The sequence below is a fragment of the Oryzias latipes genome, chromosome 10 (assembly GCF_053564925.1).
Source record: "Oryzias latipes strain Hd-rR chromosome 10, Olatipes_Hd-rR_3.1".
Taxonomy (NCBI): Eukaryota; Metazoa; Chordata; class Actinopteri; order Beloniformes; family Adrianichthyidae; genus Oryzias; species Oryzias latipes.
The window spans coordinates 1,468,474-1,485,635 of NC_136246.1; the positions used below are offsets into that span (position 1 = coordinate 1,468,474).

The window sequence follows — 17,162 nt, forward strand, 5'->3', positions numbered from 1 at the left end:
ATGACCCAGAAGTGACCCGCATGCGCAGACGAGTACTCAACGGTGAACGACGTCACTCGTTGTTTGTGTAAGTAGCTAACGTTAATAATGGATGTCAACAACAGTGTTGTCAACAGTGGAGCTCTTTTTCATTTTTAAATTCAATTTCACAAAGGAGCCAGCACAATTACAAGCTTCTCATTTTAAGAAAGCATTGGAGCCAAGATTGTCTGTAACCGCTGTTGTGGTATGGGGATGTGTAGGTGCTGGGGCTGCGTGCATGCGCATGGTTGCCGTATGGAGTGGGCCCCCCCTCTTTCGGTTTTATTTGCACCTTAGACATGTAGGGCCCTTGGTAGGGGGGGTGCTTGGACATCACTGCCAGCAAGCAGCGGATGTCCTCCTAGCACCCTACCCGCCAATTTTAACCGCACCTTAGACATTTAGGGCCCCTTGGTGGGGAGGGTGAGGGGACGTCACTGTGAGTAATCAGGAGATGTCCCCTTAGTGCCCTACCCACCAATTTTAACTGCACCCCCCTTAGTACACACACCCTTCCCCCTCAATATATACATCCCAACATAAACACACACACATGCACACACACACCCTCTCAAACACACATACACGCACACACATTTTGCAAGGAAGGTGTGACCTGGGTCCATCTGTCCCCTGCCTCTTCCCTGGCGGGGGGTACGGGCCCCTTTGCAACGGCGGCCGTGTCCCCGGGGTGCCGGCTTCCTGGGCCCGGCGGTGCTCTCTCCGCGCGGTGGGGGGGTTCACATTACATCTGAGCCGGGGGTGTCTGGTCCCTGGGGGGTGGGTTCTGGTCCTTGCTCCTGAGTGCTGGGCCCCGCCAAATTTCCAACTGTGGCCGAGCCTGGTCAGGCCATATTTACAACACCCCTTGTGGGCCCTCTTTTTTTTCCCGGGGTTCCCCCCTCCTGGGCGGGGGCGGCGGGCCCCCTGCCTCGCTCCTCCCTGGACCAACCGTGGGCCGGGCGGATGGCTGCCTGGAGTGCGGAGCGGGTCTCCCTTGGGGGGTCCTGGCTCGTACCTGGGGTTGGGGCGGGGGGATGCCCGGAACTCCTGGGTGGTGGTGGGCTGCTCTCCTGGTTGGGCTGGGGCGGCGCTCTCTTTCCCTCCGTGCCTCCCTGCTCTCTGGCTCTGGGGGCCTTGCGGCGGCCCTGCTGGCCCTGGCCTGGGTGGCGGGCTTGGTCGCCCGGGCGGCGGTTGTTCCCTGCCGGTTCCCGTGTGGCGTTGGGGGGATTCCGGCTGCCGCTGCTGCAGCGGTGGGGGTCTTGGGGTGGGGATGGCTGGTCACTCTCCCTCCTTCTTTTCACGTTCCACCATCCATTTTAGAAGAACATAAACACTCACCTGAGCACTGGTGTTAGCTCACCTTTGCACTAACAGTTTGCATGACTGAATGACTGAAATATTTCACAATAGTTGGTTTTAAGGCATAAGTATGCGTGTGTGAACACTATCTGTTTTGTGTACATGTCGACAGGTGGACATTTTTGCAGCTAGCAGGTGTGTTTATAACATTTGAGTGTGTGTGGACGGGCCCCGCCCTTTTTGTACTGCATTTGAACCTTACCATAATGATTAACAACCAGTAAACTTGTTGCTGTATGCTGCTTCATGGTCTTATCCCCCTTCCCCTCCTATTATCACCCCCCTTCCCCCCACTCTCTCTAGCGTCCCTCTCTTTTCTTCCCCTCTTTTCTTTTCCGTCCGGTCCAACACCAAAGATTTTCAGACATGATTGAAATTAATAAAGTTTGGCCTCAATTACAAAAGGGGTTTATTCAGACATACCTTTGGTTTGTCCGAAGATTAATAACCCCTCTTGTTAAAGCAAAATATGTCCAACACAAGAGGCCCTCAGCTCTCATCTGTCTGCCCAGCTGTTGGACAGGACAAGTTAAAAAAAAAAAAAAGTATATTGTATGTATGTATGTATGTGTGTATGTATGTATGTAGGATACATGCAAGATATAGGTCCTTTAAAAGCGGCACAGGCATTTTTTAAGTTTTAAATTAAAAACCGCATATTTGTAAATAAAATATCACTAGGAAACGTTTTTAAGAATAGTAACAACATAGTTGGGTAGGATTTTAAAGGTTGTAAAAGTTGTGCAGTGTTTTCTTTTCTAAGGTTACGCTCACACTGCAGGGCTTAATGCTCAATTTAGTTTTTTTTTTTTTAAATCAGATTTTTTTGCAAGGCCATTCACATTTCCAATTAAATGTGAACTTTTGTGATCTCCTGTGTGACCATGAAATGACCCAGAAGTGACCCGCATGCGCAGACGAGTACTCAACGGTGAACGACGTCACTCGTTGTTTGTGTAAGTAGCTAACGTTAATAATGGATGTCAACAACAGTGTTGTCAACAGTGGAGCTCTTTTTCATTTTTAAATTCAATTTCACAAAGGAGCCAGCACAATTAAAAGCTTCTCATTTTAAGAAAGCATTGGAGCCAAGATTGTCTGTAACCGCTGTTGTGGTATGGGGATGTGTAGGTGCTGGGGCTGCGTGCATGCGTGTGTGTAAGAGAGAGGAGAAAGGGCGTGCAGCGCAGGAGGGAGTGAAAGGTGGCAGCTTTGGTGGCGCGCATTCATGTTGTGTTTTATGGAAGAAGGAGAACGGTAATAAAGAAGGTTTCCCCGAGAAGAACTGCTATTGACTCTTTATTAACCCGTTCTGGAGAATCTGAGGGTCCCAGCGGGGAAGTGAACCCCGAAGGAGGATCCGCTTTCAGCCCTGGAGAGGGTCTCCCCCGCGGTTCTGACAACGGTCGGAAAGAAAAAGAAAGGTTCAACACCACGCTCGGCCATTTTGGCTGGAAATGTCACCCCAAATATGAATCAAATCGGTCACTTCACTTCCCTTCCACTGACTGGTCTCAGCAGCATCGTCCGCCATGGTTGATGTTTATGTTCTCGTTTCCGCCTACTTCAACGCAGAATGATGCCTTTTGTAGCGTATCAATGACGTACTGGTCGGATACATGTGACCTGGCCGTTCAGACGGAGGTCGCATTTCAAAAGATCGGATACATATCAGATTCAGGGCCACATACCCAAGTGGCCTGGGTCACATTTGAAAACTTCGGATCTGTGTCGTTCAGACTGTCATGAAAAGATCAGATACAGTTCAGATAGTGGCAAAAAAATCGGAATTGGGTCGTTTCTGCCTGCAGGGTGAATGTAGCCTAAATTTCTGTAAATACGGTAAGCTAAGTAACCTAATTTCCCAAATTTTGAGTGCAGGTTCTTCTTCTTTTCTTGGGCAGAGGGAGAAGAAGAATCAGATTCAGTGATGGAGGATGTATCCGAGTTGTCCTTTATTTTCCCTTTGCGAGATCCTAAGATAAAGCAATAAACGTTAAATTTATTATAGTTTTTTTTCTTTTTGAGAAATGAATGACAAAATGCAAATAAACTAAAGTACACAGTTCAGTATTTTCATTTGAAGAGTAATATGTTTTCATTACCCTTGGAACTTTTAGGGGCAGTTTGCCCTCCATTTTCTGTTTTTTGTTTGAAGAAATCACACTTTTCTCTCAAAAGCTGGTTCTCTTGTCTTAGAAGCAGATTTTCTTCCTTTGCAATTTTTAATTGCTCACGAATTATATCCATGGTTGGAGCAATTTCCTCTGGTTGTTTCTCTAAAAGAAAAAAAAAGAAAAACAAACAAAATTATAAAATTATTAAACATACATTTTGTAATTATAAGCTAAATATAGAAAGGAACACTTTGATCATTCTTTAAGACATCCTGATCCTCAACATTTAATAATGTTAAAATATTTATATAAATATACCTGTTCAAATAAACCTGACATGCATTACACATTAAATACAAAAGCTGATATATTACTTGTTTGGGGGGAAAAAATTAGTGAGGTTTTGCAGTCAGCTTTGCAAAGGAAAATAATCAAAAACAAAAAGGAACAAGAAGTAATTTTTGTAAATCATCCAGAAGTAATTTAATGGTTATACGAGACCACACACACAAAAAAGAAAATCAAGCAAAAAAGCAAATTTGCTGAGACACAGAATTACAAAAGTAATGTTACCAGTTACCTTCCCTGTTGGGTGGTGTTGTTGTCTCTGTCTCGTTAATTGAGACTGTGCACGGAATGTTAGCACGGCGAGTCCTCGGCATTTCTAAAAAAAAAAAAAAAAAAAAGAGAGAGAGAGAAAGAAAAGTTTATTAATTCATGTAAAATAACTTACGAAGAGTTGGTGTATATATTGTCAAGACACTTTGAATTTGGCTTATTTTGCTGTGGCTTCACGGATTATTCAGGGAAGTATTCACAATATCTGCTCTGAAGCGGTAAAAAGACGGAAGTGCGTCATCATTATTTTTAAATAAACAGCTTTCTTTGATTTTCCCAGAAGCGCGCTCAAAATGTGCAGCAAACAACAGACTTCATCATTTATGCAACTTGCTTGTTTTACAGTGGCCCTTCTCGTGGTAAGTTACAACAATGTTTTTAATTTTATCACAAACTTCTATAAGTAATACATTTTGAAATACCTGCAATTTTTGCATTTTAAAGTAACAGACATGCTCTTCACGTTTCAAACATAGAAACCGGCTTGAAATCACGAGGTTAGTTTATGAGTTTCTAATCAGTATAAATATGTATTGATCCTTCATCCAATATAAAAAAAAAGTCAATAACGTGCAGGGCTTTAAAATAAAAAACTTAGTCCCCAGTAATGCCGGTATCATTGAAATGTTACAAAGGATGTGAAAACCATAATCATATAAAGGTAAAAAACGCAAGTCACTGTAGGTGTATATTTTTGACAGACTTTGGAAACATAGATATACTCAGGGCTCTATATTTAAAACACTGGCTTACCTGACAAATAAAGAGAGCTTTGAATTGTTGCGCGCGCCTCGAGGCTCTCCGGAAATTCACCTTTTCACCTTGGGGTCCACGGTCTGAAACAATGTCCTTAGGGATGTCTATTGAATGCTTACTGAGCCTCTGGACCACAGGAGTAGGGCCTCTTGGTGGACGTGAGTTGCGTAAGAGGTGAAGCTATGGTACTGTAATTACGAATGAAATGCCGGTATAAGTTGGCGAAACCTAGGAACTGTTGAAACTTCTCTGTTCTCAGGCGACTCCCAATTGGAGACTGCCTCGATTTTAGCAGGATCAGGTCTAATGTTCCCTGCTTCAAAGACTTAACCCAGGAATGAGGTAGTTGGAGCGTGAAACTCGCATTTCTCAGCTTTAACAAAAAGTTGATTTTCAAGTAGATGCTCCAGAACGAGACGCAAATGATTGGTGTGTTGGGAAATGTCGGTAGAGTAAATGAGGATATCAAGATAAACAAAAACAAAGCGTTTGAGGACGTCACGGAGAATGTCATTAACTAGGCGTTGGAAAACTGCGGGGGGGTTAGTGAGTCCAAAGGGCATGACTAGGTATTCGAAGTGACCAAACGGGGGGTTAAACGCAGTCTTCCACTTGTCTCCCTCTTTAATGCGGACCAAATGGTAAGCGTTACGTAGGTCTAGTTTAGTGAAAACCCGGGCTTGTTGAACGGTATCAAAAGCAGAACTGATGAGGGGAAGAGAGTACTTATCCTTTACAGTAATTTGATTTAGCTCAAGGAAGTCAATGCATGGGCGCAGGGTGTTATCCTTCTTTTCGACGAAAAAGAACCATAAAACGTGAAACTTGAAATCAGGTGGTTGGGACGGTTCTTTAAGAGGGGTGTGAGTGTTCAGGTCCGGAGGTACCTTTCGTTCCTGTCGGATGCGTTCCCTCTGTCGTTTTCTGATACGAACGTCCGATCGTAGCGCTGCCGAAACAAGTTCTTCAAAACTATGAGACTCTGATTGCGAACACAAATGATCCTTAGTCATTTAAAGACTGGTAGAAAATTCCTTTCAGGGCGATGTCCGGCCAGCCAGCCTCCACTGCCAGTATACGGCAATCAGGTGGTCACTGTAGGAAAGAAATCTTCCGCTTTTCAGTTCTTTCCATCCGTGCGTGTTCAGTAGTCGAGAGTGGTAAAGAAAAAAAGGATTCAACCGGATTAAAAATACAAAGTTTATTGCCCTGACAATAGTTCTAACACAGATTAAAACATTAATGCAGATATATCTGGATTCCCAAGTTAAGAGACCTACAGATGCATAAGTTACATGCGAATTACTTGTAGATATTCTTGAAAACAGAAAAGTACCAAAACAGTCTTTTAAACATGTGTGTTGAAACTCCTCCTCTGGTCGCTCTGATTCGTCAGCCGATAGCCCGCCTGCTTCCTCTGGCCAATAGCTGGAGTATCAGCCTCTGGATTCTCTCCTCCCTGCCGTCGGACCAGATACGAGGGTGCAATCGTTTCACCGATGAAGAGTCCCCATCAATCATTCCTGGATAACCTTAGGTTCCTTTACAGGCATCCAGGGTGAAGGTCGGCTCCAACCTCCACATGAGAACACGAATTTGAACACTTTCCCAAGGATAAGATGTTCAACCCAGATGGTAGAAATGTAGTCCATGGCATATTTATTGCTTCTCTGGATAACTCCTAGATTTGCACAAAGAACATTCTATTTTTTTTTTACAGAGGTGTGCAGGGGAGGAAGCCTTGCCGCTGCAGCTGTAAACTAAAGAAATGTCACAGAAGAATAAATCCTGAGAATTAAAAATGAGTTCACTTCACACTAAAGATAAACCTGTAACATAATAAAGAATAAGATATGAAAACATACATTTTCTATATCACTTACGGAACAGTTGCGATAGAAAAGCCTGAGCCCACTAAGGCCTTGTTATGTAGTGAGTTTACAATTAAAGTTATCTTGCTGTGGTCAGCTTGATAATAATGGGGTGCTTGTTGAAATATTAATTGACATTGAAGGAGGAAGCCTCCACATGCTTCATCACTATGGAAGGTCTCAGATTGGAGTCGGAAGTTCTCCGGAGTTGAACCGGAAGTGTTGAAGCTGCTGGATGGAGGAATGGATGCCGAGGCAGCGGTATTCGCCGGATTTTGACCCGTTAACTCCATCAGGGCTTGAGTAATGCCGTCAAGGTGGCGGAAAAGATCTTGTTGCGCCGAGGCCATTTGAGTCAGAGATTCGGCTTGATGCCCCAAGGCTAATCCCTGGCTAGTCAGAGTCCTTCCGGGTCAGCTGGGTCTGTGTTTTGGCCAGTTCGTTCTGTCATGATATGAATGACGTAGCAGACCCAGACGCTGAAACCCGGAAGTAGACTCAGGCGAAGAGTGAGTAGCATAAGAGTTTTAATTTTTCCAGGCAGGAAAAATAACAAGTTCTTGATGTTTATGTTCAGTAGCTTGAAGCTTTGAAGTAGGAGCAACGTAGAAGTAGTCAGCGGAGCCTTTGGAGCTTAGGGCTGAAGACGTGGCTGGAGCAAAACGTGACTTGAGGCGAAGAACACCGGAAACTTTCGGAAGGTCTTGAGAGATGTGGCGTGGCAGGAGCGTGGCTTGAGGCAAGTATGGTAGGAGTGGATCTTGATGAAGATCCTCCAGGTGGACCCTCGTTCTGGTGGAACCTGGGAGTGGATCAAAAGGAAAGGTAAGTAGCGAGTCAAAACTTGGTCAAAACTCAAAACTTCAAGACCAAGCAAGCACCAGGGTAGGTAACGAACTGGCGATGAGTGCTTGGCTGGATCTCCTTATGAAGGCGGTGTGATGATGAGCCGAGTGTCCACAGCTGGTTCCAATCTTCTGGGACGATGAGAGAGGGGAGGAGAACTGACAGAGGCACCATGACACAAAGCAATAAAGAATTCGCACAGATTTATCAAGCTCATTACAGAAATGATGAACTGCATTTAAAGATATGTATAAGCTTAAAATTGTATTCTGAGTATTTCTTTATTGAAATTGTAGTGTATCAGGAGCAGACAAAAAACTGTAGTTGGAAAGTGCTTGCAGATTTATTGTTAGCAAGCCACGAGCTCTCTGCTCCATTCTAATGAATCCACTTGCAGACAAATAAATCCATGAAGGTCTTCAGCTAATGTTAGCTTGGAGGAGTTAGGGGCTGTAAGCTAGTCGGAGGGAGTGTAAAAATCAGGATGATGGAAGATGAAGGTAAGGCTTAGTACACGCTAACAGTCCTGGCCAGAAGTTGTTAGTGAAATTCTTATGAACTACTGCTGCTCCATAGGAACTATTTCCTACAAAAAACAACATACGTTTTTCAATTTAGGGTAAAAACAGCATGATCATAATTCAAAGATGATATTGACCGCTTTGAAAATAGACCAAAGGCTTATCAGAGTGGGACTTTAATAAAGGAGTGCAATAGTTGGATTACTTTCTTAAAGTAATTGTGGCATCCCTGTAACAGTATAACTTATTTCACAGTTTAACATAAACATTTAAGAAAAGCTGTGCTTTGGTCAAATAAATGTAAAGCTTTTATTCCTTTTAAGATTTCACCTGTCATGTGCGGGGGGCTCGAGAGCAGGTAGGACCCAAATGCAGAGGCGGGAGGCAAACGGCTCCAAGACAAAAGGGTTTAATAGCAAACAAAAGGCGCTGAAGAGCAGGATAACCAAACCAAACAAAACAAAACTCACTGTGGCGTGGCATGAAACAAGGAAAAGACAGTCTGGGACGAAGAGGCATGAAGACATTAAGAGACGTTAATGGACCAGCACAAGAGGAAGGCAGAGACAAGACTTATATACAGACAGGGCAGACAAGACACAGGTGAACATGATCAGGGCAGATGGGGACCAAGGAAGTAAAACTCAAAAACATGACACAACAGGAAACCTTTCAAAATAAAACAGGAAACATAACCAAACAAGACAGAACAAGAACTAAAACAAAAACCAAGACAAAACAAACTAAAACCATGACATCACCATTCAAATATGTGAATTTATGTGTAAAATATACTTCCAAATGTGTATTTGTATTTTCAGTATTATGACACTCACCAAACTGTTACTTCAGAAAACTGAAGGAGGAAAAGGTTTAATCTGATGGCTCCAGAAACAGAGGCTGCTGGGAAGGAAAAAAAGATGCCCTGCTTGCAACAGCAGAATGAAACTTCAAAAAACCAGCACGACTAAGGATGGATATAGGTGGTAAGATTGGAGTATCAATGCCATTTACATGTTGGAATTGACAGCTAGATTATATTAATTTTTTAATTTATTTTTAAAGTAGAGAAACATTTTTTGCTCTATCAAGCATTTTTAGACTCAAATAATAGACCAATAATTTGATTGTTAAATGTTGACATTTTCTAATATTTGACTTCTTTCTTTTTTTTTAATTCTTTGTGGAGTTTTAAATATATTTTAACAAAATAATTTTAATGTTAATTTACAAATTTGTGCAATGGTAAAACAGGTGATAACTTGTCTTGATTGAGTTTTGTAATTTTCACTTTGTTTCAGGACCTGCCGAAAGGTAAACCACAGAGGTAAAAATATCACAAGATCTTTGAGACATGGATCAGTGTTTTCCAGATCCCACATTCCATTGACATCATGGATAAAAAATCATTTACAGGTCCGATGGATTTTAAATTTTATAGATATTTAATATATTTTCTTAAGTTATGGTGCTACTTTTATCCTGCACTTTTCTTAGCATCTAAAACCATCGATGCAAAAAACAATCTTAGGTCTAAAACAAATCAAAGACAGTCTGTGAAAGTGTGGAAAAGGCTTGTGATAACTTTAGTGTTTTTTTTTTTTAAAGACAGGACAGCGTTCACAGACTCTTCTGGTAGCTCCTGTATTTATGTTTTTAACCAGCACCCTTGTTTCGGACACTGTTGGGCTGTTTCTATAGTCAGGAGCTTGATCGTTGACCCATGAGCCTCGTACCTAGTCAGGGAAAAAGATGGATCTGAATCAAAGGCCTTAGAAAATCTGCTGATAAAGATTTTTCTTCCTATATTTTGAATTAAGCTACATAAATTTCAGCACTGGTCTGTTTTCATCAATTTGTTCTCTTTCCCCTTTTGATTAATAATAGTTGGATGAATATTTGTATAAGGATGCACTGATATTGAATTGAAAAGTTGAATCCTTCAAAACGCCCTCTGTGGTTCAAAATGCTGCAAGTATCCTATTTCTATTTTGGAAAACCGGTTTTATTAGTTATTACAATAAATGTACTGTACATGTGTGTGTTGTCCTGGGAACATGTTGTTACTGGTCCCATCCAGAGGTCTAAGTCCCTGATTAAGTCAGCCCTGTCAGCAAATGCTGGAAACAACAAAGAAACCCATGGCAGGCGGAGTTCAGAGCAGAAGTTCTGTGAACGAGAGGCAGATATTTGAAAATGTGTCACTTGCATACAAATCAGGGGGAGAAGTAAATATCTCTGTTTTGTAATTTATGACGATTTTTTAAAAGCTGCATTTTGATTAGTCTCTCACAGGGATTGAGAAAGACACAGGTGGACATGCTGGAAGACGGAGATTGTGGAAGTTGTAAGTCATTGACCAGAGTGACTACATCATTGCGGAAGGTTTGTGTCAAAGCTGTCAAGCGACTTGAGAGAAGAAAAAGGATGAAAATCGGTGGAAGAAGAGCCTTTGTTGCCATTGACAAGAGCAAATTCAGACACAAAAGAAAGGTGAGCAGTTACTGATTTAGTAATTACTTTGTGTATTAAAATACATCTTAAATTATAATGCAAAGAAATAGTCTTTCATTACAATTTTTATTGCATTACTACAAAAACATACATAAATTGTTAATGTATAAATTTCTATTTTGCTCATGAAGGGCAGAAATGGATATGTTTAGGTTTCACTTTGCTTTATTTTGACTTCCTACACATATACATTACGTTTCTACAGTTGCATTCGTAAGATAAACCTGTGGGGGAAAAAGAATTTAGAGAAACAGTCTTGTAATATTGGTTTGATGAAATAACGAGTTTTATAATAATTGTTTGGTGGTCATTTTTTCTATATGAATTGTTTTTGTTTTTTTTTTAAGTACGGATGGAGACGCCTGGGGCCAACATGGCAAAGACGTTCTTGGGTGTTTGGAATGTTGGAAATTAAAAGATCTGGTAAGAAAGTAATACTCATGTGTACATACCCAGCATTTATTGCTGAAAGTACCATGTAGTTAAGTGGAAATAGGGCTGACTTTCTTTTACAGTCCAGTTTCATTGTACTTAAGGGGTAGTTTCTGTGGTAAATGCATGGCAAATACCATGAAACATATGAGTGCAAACTTAAATTCAAGGTACTTTATTTGTACTTACATGTGGTAAGTACCACAAAAGAAACCTTTGCACAACATGTAAATCCCCAGTAAGTAGTCCCCAATATTATAAATACCCAGTAGGTACCACATGAGTATGAACCAAATAGTACCACATAAATACACAGCAAGTACCATGTAAGTACTGAGTACACACCAAAAAATACCCTGTAAGTACCCAGTAGTAACACAAAAAGTACCATGTAAATACTTAAGTACACTGTAAGTACTGTACTGTAAAAGAAAGCGTTACCGCGCCGTCCAATGAGTGCTGAATCATTTGGCTGAATATGAGCAGAAAATATTGCCCGAAACACTTCATTCATTCAGTAGAATTCATTCTACTGCTTTTATCAGCAGTCACATCATCAATAAATAGAAGAGAACCAGTTCCATTAGCAGTCATACATACCCACGCCATGAAATTACCACCACCATGCTTCATTGATGAGGTGGTATGCTTAGGATCAGGAGCAGTTCCTTTCCTTCTCCATACTCTTTTCTTTCCATCCCTCTGGTACAAATTGATCGTGGTCTCATCTGTCCAGTGTCCTTGTTCCAGAACTGTGAAGACTGTTTTTGATGTCGTTTGGCAAACTCTAATTCTATTCTAATTAAAACTCTCTGGCCTTCCTGTTTTTGAGGCACACTAATGGTTTACATCTTGTGGTAAACCCTCTGTATTCACTCTGGGGAAGTCTTCTCTTGATTGTCAACTTCAAAACACACACATCTACTTCCTGGAAAGTGTTCTTGATCTGACCAACTGTTGTGAAGGGTGTTTTCTTCACCAGGGACAGAATTCTTCGGTTATCCCCCACAGTTGTTATTTCATCTTGAGAGTTGACAGCAACAGATTCCAAATGCATACAGCACACTTCAAAAACTCTGGACCTTTTATCTGCTTATTGTAATTGGGATAATGAGGGAATAACACACTGGCCATAGAACAGCTGAGAAGCCAATTGGCTCATTACTTTTGGTTCCTTACCAAGTGGGAGGCACATATGCAAACTGTTGTAATTCCTACACCACTCACCTGATCTGGATGTAAATACTCTCAAATTAAAGGTGACAGTCGGGAGTTAATGCACATCTTGTTCGTTTCATTTCAAATCCATTGTGGTGGTGTATAGAGCCAAAAATGTTGGAATTGTGTCCCTGTCCCATTTTTTATGGATCTGACTGTATTAACAGATTCAGAATTCGGGGATCAGTAACTCATTTAAAAACATTTTAAACTGACAGCAAGTGTCTCTATTGGGTTGTCTTAACAAAAGCAACAACTTACAAACGGAGGTCGGGAGAATTTTGGTGGAGGGCCACAGTACCACATTTGACACTTGAAGTCAAGCATGAACAAATCGAATCAAACTTTATTTATTTAGCACTATCCCTATTAAAAAAATAACGCAAAGTTTTGACGCTAAAACAAAACAGATCAATTAAACAAAAAAAAAAAATGAAAATGCAAATAAGAATTAAAAAGTAAAAATACCAAACCAATAAACAATAAAAAAAACAATAAACGATTGGAAATAAGGAATATTAAAATAGAAAAAGAAACCAAATTATAAAAATGATAGTAAAAGTAGTCAAATTAGCTAAAAGCCAGGTTAAAAAGATGGGTCTTGAGCCTTTTTTAAAAACAACTATGCTCTATATTTACAAGACGGTGGAAAGAGGGGCCATGTTGTATGACACTGAAGAAGAGGCATGTCAGATTTGAAAACAAAAAAAGTTATCGTAAGTTTTAAAAAACATGTCAAAACGACACATAGTTGACACATTTAAAGACAGTGATCCCTCGCTACAACGCGGTTTACTTTTCACGGTTTCGCTACTTCACGGATTTGCATTGTGCATTGTGTTCTGCATTCTGATTGGCTAAAAAGTCTCTCTGCTTCTTCTCTACCTGTGCGTCAATAACGTTGCAGTTTAATATGTACACGTACGTAAAACAGCTTGCCAAATTTACATTACATTACATTGCCAAATTGCAAATTCTCTTGCAATTTCGAGTTTCCCTAAAATCCATAATAAAAAGAGCGACAACAACTGCCTATCACTATGTTCTTCTCCTGAACAAACACAGCTGCACCGCGGGCTTCAAGAAGAAAACACTGCAGAACGGAGTCAGGATACAGCAGCTCAGTCTGTAGAGCAGTGAAATACACCTGAGTCACTATTTGTCCCACTGTACTTTGTATTTTTTTCATAATCATTTTAAATTTTCTCCTGTTTAATCCAATTACTCGGGTCGCGGTGGGCGGTACTAATATCCGCGATTTGAAGCCTTTTGTTCACATTGATGATTAAAATTATTATTTGACAGTACAGTACAGAAGTTATTAGTTGAAAAAAATGTTTCTAAAGTACTTTTATCTGTGAAACAAATGCTTGAGCCTGTAAAATGGTTTGTTCTGTCTTTTCAATGTATTATAGAGTATTTAATTGTCATAATTAAAAAAAAACAAAAAAAATGTTTCTACTTCACAGATTTTGCCCATTACGGGTTTTTTTTTGGAACATAACCCCCACGAAAAACAAGCGTTTACTGTAAACCGATCTAGTCAGGTTAAACACTGCGAAATGTATGGATGCAGTTGAAGAACTTGAGCACCTCCTGAGGTCAGATGGCAGTTGAAAAGTTGTTTGATTATTATAAAACACTGATTTATGTAGTTTGAAATCACAAGCTTTGCTATATACACACCCAACATCAACATCACTGAGCAACTGCCACCCCAAAGCTTTCTGGACATGTCACCTCTGGACAAGTCTGCAGTTTTGATGTTAATCTGGCCCTCCCACAGCTCTGTCCACTAACAATTGAACAATTGAAGCACACAGAGAAATGGAAAATCAGACAAAAGAAACTCCAGCTTCTTCTTTTTAAATGTATTGCACTTTGGTTACCTGAAAAAAATAACAACATTGTGTTAGCAGCCATATGTACCATCACCTAAACTCTCAGAAGAAATGGACATTTGATACTGTCGAGGGTAAAACAATGTTGCAGATAAAAGCTTGGGCAAATCATTATAGCCAAAAAAATACAAAACGTGAGTGCTACCTGTAAAAGTTTACTTGGCCTTAGACAGCAGATTCTCGGCTGTTTTCTCAGTCGTTTATTGTCCACTAGGTGTCAGTTTCGTCATTGACTTCTTCATACTTATTTCATTGCACAGGCATTTGTAGGTGTCATCTGCCCGCTCAGTCTTGTTTCTCCCTCATCACTTAAACATCAACAGACTATACGCAATAGCAGCATTGCATCTCAAAAAGCCCGACCCATTCCTGCACCCACTGACCGTCCAGGTCTGTGGATGAGACAGAACATGGATCTTTTTCATCCTGGTCCCACCTGTTTTCTCCAGGAAAAATATAGGGTTAGTGAATTGTAATGATTGGATATCCCCTCTGTAATCTCCTTCAAATCTCATCGCCTCACCAGCAGGGCCATGTTATGTCACACACACAAACCTCAAAGTTACACACTGTACATTTATTATTGGAAATGTGTTTGAACACTTGCATAATACAAAACCTGCAAGCATTGACCATGTGTATCCTCCGTCCTTTAGGGTTCCTTTTTTAGTTATAGGAAACATCTACAACCATTTATCTGAAGCGCTGCATTTCTTTGTCCCTCTGTCATCCCACTGTTAATATGATTGCTCCATTTTTATTGTTTTCTCATACCATTTCAGCTTGCACCTGGCTTTTGCCTTTGAACATTTGTTTTGCGTGTTTCCACAATCACTTGCAAGTGAGCGCATGTGTGTATCTGCTTAAATTTTACATCGGTATCTGTTTGTGATTCTTCTTTTTAAAAGCATGCAATTCAAGTGCAAATTGTGCCAGGCAAAAGATCAAAGCAGGACAGATGTGCATACCTGCGGCATGAGTGCTGACCCTTCCCTGAGGGTCAAATGACTGCTGAGCATTTCTGTCCCTTGTTGATGATTTTGTTGTCTTCTCATCCCTGTCTTCGTGTAGCCCAGACCCCCTGGCATGCATGTGTTTAATCCTCACATACTTTGACTCATTCTTTAATCATAAAACTACAAAGAGCTGGAGAAAACTGATGGCAACAATTTTTTCTTTGACTGCTTTTTTTTTGGTTGTATTTTAGGGTAAATGTCATCAAACTTAAAGTGTGTCCAGAGTTGTGATGGAAGGTGTGCACCAGTGATTACTTTCTTTATAAGTATGTGTTGATTTTTGTATTCTAAGCGAACCTGCCTTTTCTAATTGAAGTGCAACAACACACTTCCTCAGAGCTGAACTTCAGATGAATACAATTAATAAAAGATTGAGCTGGGTGGGGGGTCGTGTTATTTTTATTATTGAGCATTTTTATAGTTATTTTCTAAACGTCCCATTTTGGCATGTGTCAACGTTTTGTGTGATGCATGCCCCCTGTTCAGTGGTGGGAGAGGGCTCAAATACGGAGCCCATGTCATGACGTTAAAAAAACTCAAATATATCTCGTTCCCACAAATTAATATCTTGTTCCCAGAAATTAATATCTTGTTCCTACAAAATAATATTCCGTTCACACAAGATATTACTTTTTTCCGAAACGAAAATAGTATTTCACGAAATACTATTTCGTTCCCTCGAAATAATTAATTTGTGCCAATGGAATAATTATTCACGTCATAAGTCATTCATAAACACGGATGTGCTCTTGGTCCGGCTGCAAAAGCAGCTTTCAGCATACCCATAATGCATCGCGACCAGCCAATCATTGGTCTTGTTGTTATACTAGAGTTACAGGGACACAGTGATTGGTCAAGATGCATCTTGGGATCTGTGTGATGCATGATGAGATATTGCTCACATCAGTGTTTGTGATGCTCGGAGCTTAGTCTGGTAGTCGAAGCAGCCAGCTTGGGCATCCTAAATCTTGTGATATTTTTCTGATTTTCATCGAGACAATAATAGATCGATCATTCTTGTTTTTATTTTCCCCCTCTTGAACGTAATGTGGGTCACAGAGACACGGAAGTAGCGGCAGAAAACGGCTTTTGCAGCAGGAGAGCATACCAGGGTGTGAATGAACCCAGACATGAAAACGTAATTACCGATGCTTTTGTGCTTTAAAAAAAAAAAAAAATCTGATCTCGAAACATCCTCTGTGTCTTCAATGCAATTTAATAAGACACACACAGACAGAAATGTGAAGAGATCGGCTGTAAATCCAACTATTGCTCATATACGCTCATATACGTGTTTATGAAGCTAGCAGGGATGGGTTGGGGCTTCCCCCCGGATCCTCCTGGGAGCAGGGATGGGTTGGGGCTTCTCCCGGATCCTCCTGGGAGCGGGGATGGGTCGGGGCGTCTCCCGGATCCTCCTGGCAGTCCCTCTCTGCTGGGTACAGGTAAGGCTGGTGCATAATGTTACGGCGGGTGGTTAGGGGAGTACCCAGGCGCAGAGAAGATGAAGCATGAGGTCAAGGTGGATAGGGGCTTTAATATTAACAAAAGGCTACAAACCAAAAACCACTGCATTAGCAGGCTAGAAAACTCAAAACAGTATAAAACACTTGAAACAGGGGAAGAGCCGAAATATAAACTATGGACCAGCACAGGAGGAAGGGAATGACAAGACTTAAATACATACAGACAAACGAGACACAGGTGAACACAATCAGGAAGGATGGGGACTAAAGTAAAACTCAAAACAGGAAACCCTACAAATAAAACAGGAAGTAACACAACCTATCCAAAACCAACAAAGAACAAAACACAAAAGGAAAGAAACTGAAACCGTCACATATTAGTGATTTATGACGTGAATAATTATTTCGTTCGCACAACTTAATTATTTCGAGGGAACGGAATATTATTTTGTGGGAATGGAATATTATTTGGTGTGAACAAGATATTTGTGGGAACAAAATAT

The 17,162-nt window shown here is 40.9% G+C and overlaps 1 long non-coding RNA gene across 1 annotated transcript; it reads left to right on the plus strand.

Annotated features, from left to right (window-relative positions):
• Positions 1-8,940: 8,940 nt before the first annotated feature.
• Positions 8,941-15,929, plus strand: LOC144994801 (uncharacterized). Its single transcript, XR_013658445.1, has 3 exons — positions 8,941-9,098; positions 9,414-10,605; positions 10,974-15,929. It is a non-coding gene; the product is annotated as an uncharacterized LOC144994801 (long non-coding RNA).
• The last annotated feature ends 1,233 nt before the right edge of the window (positions 15,930-17,162 follow it).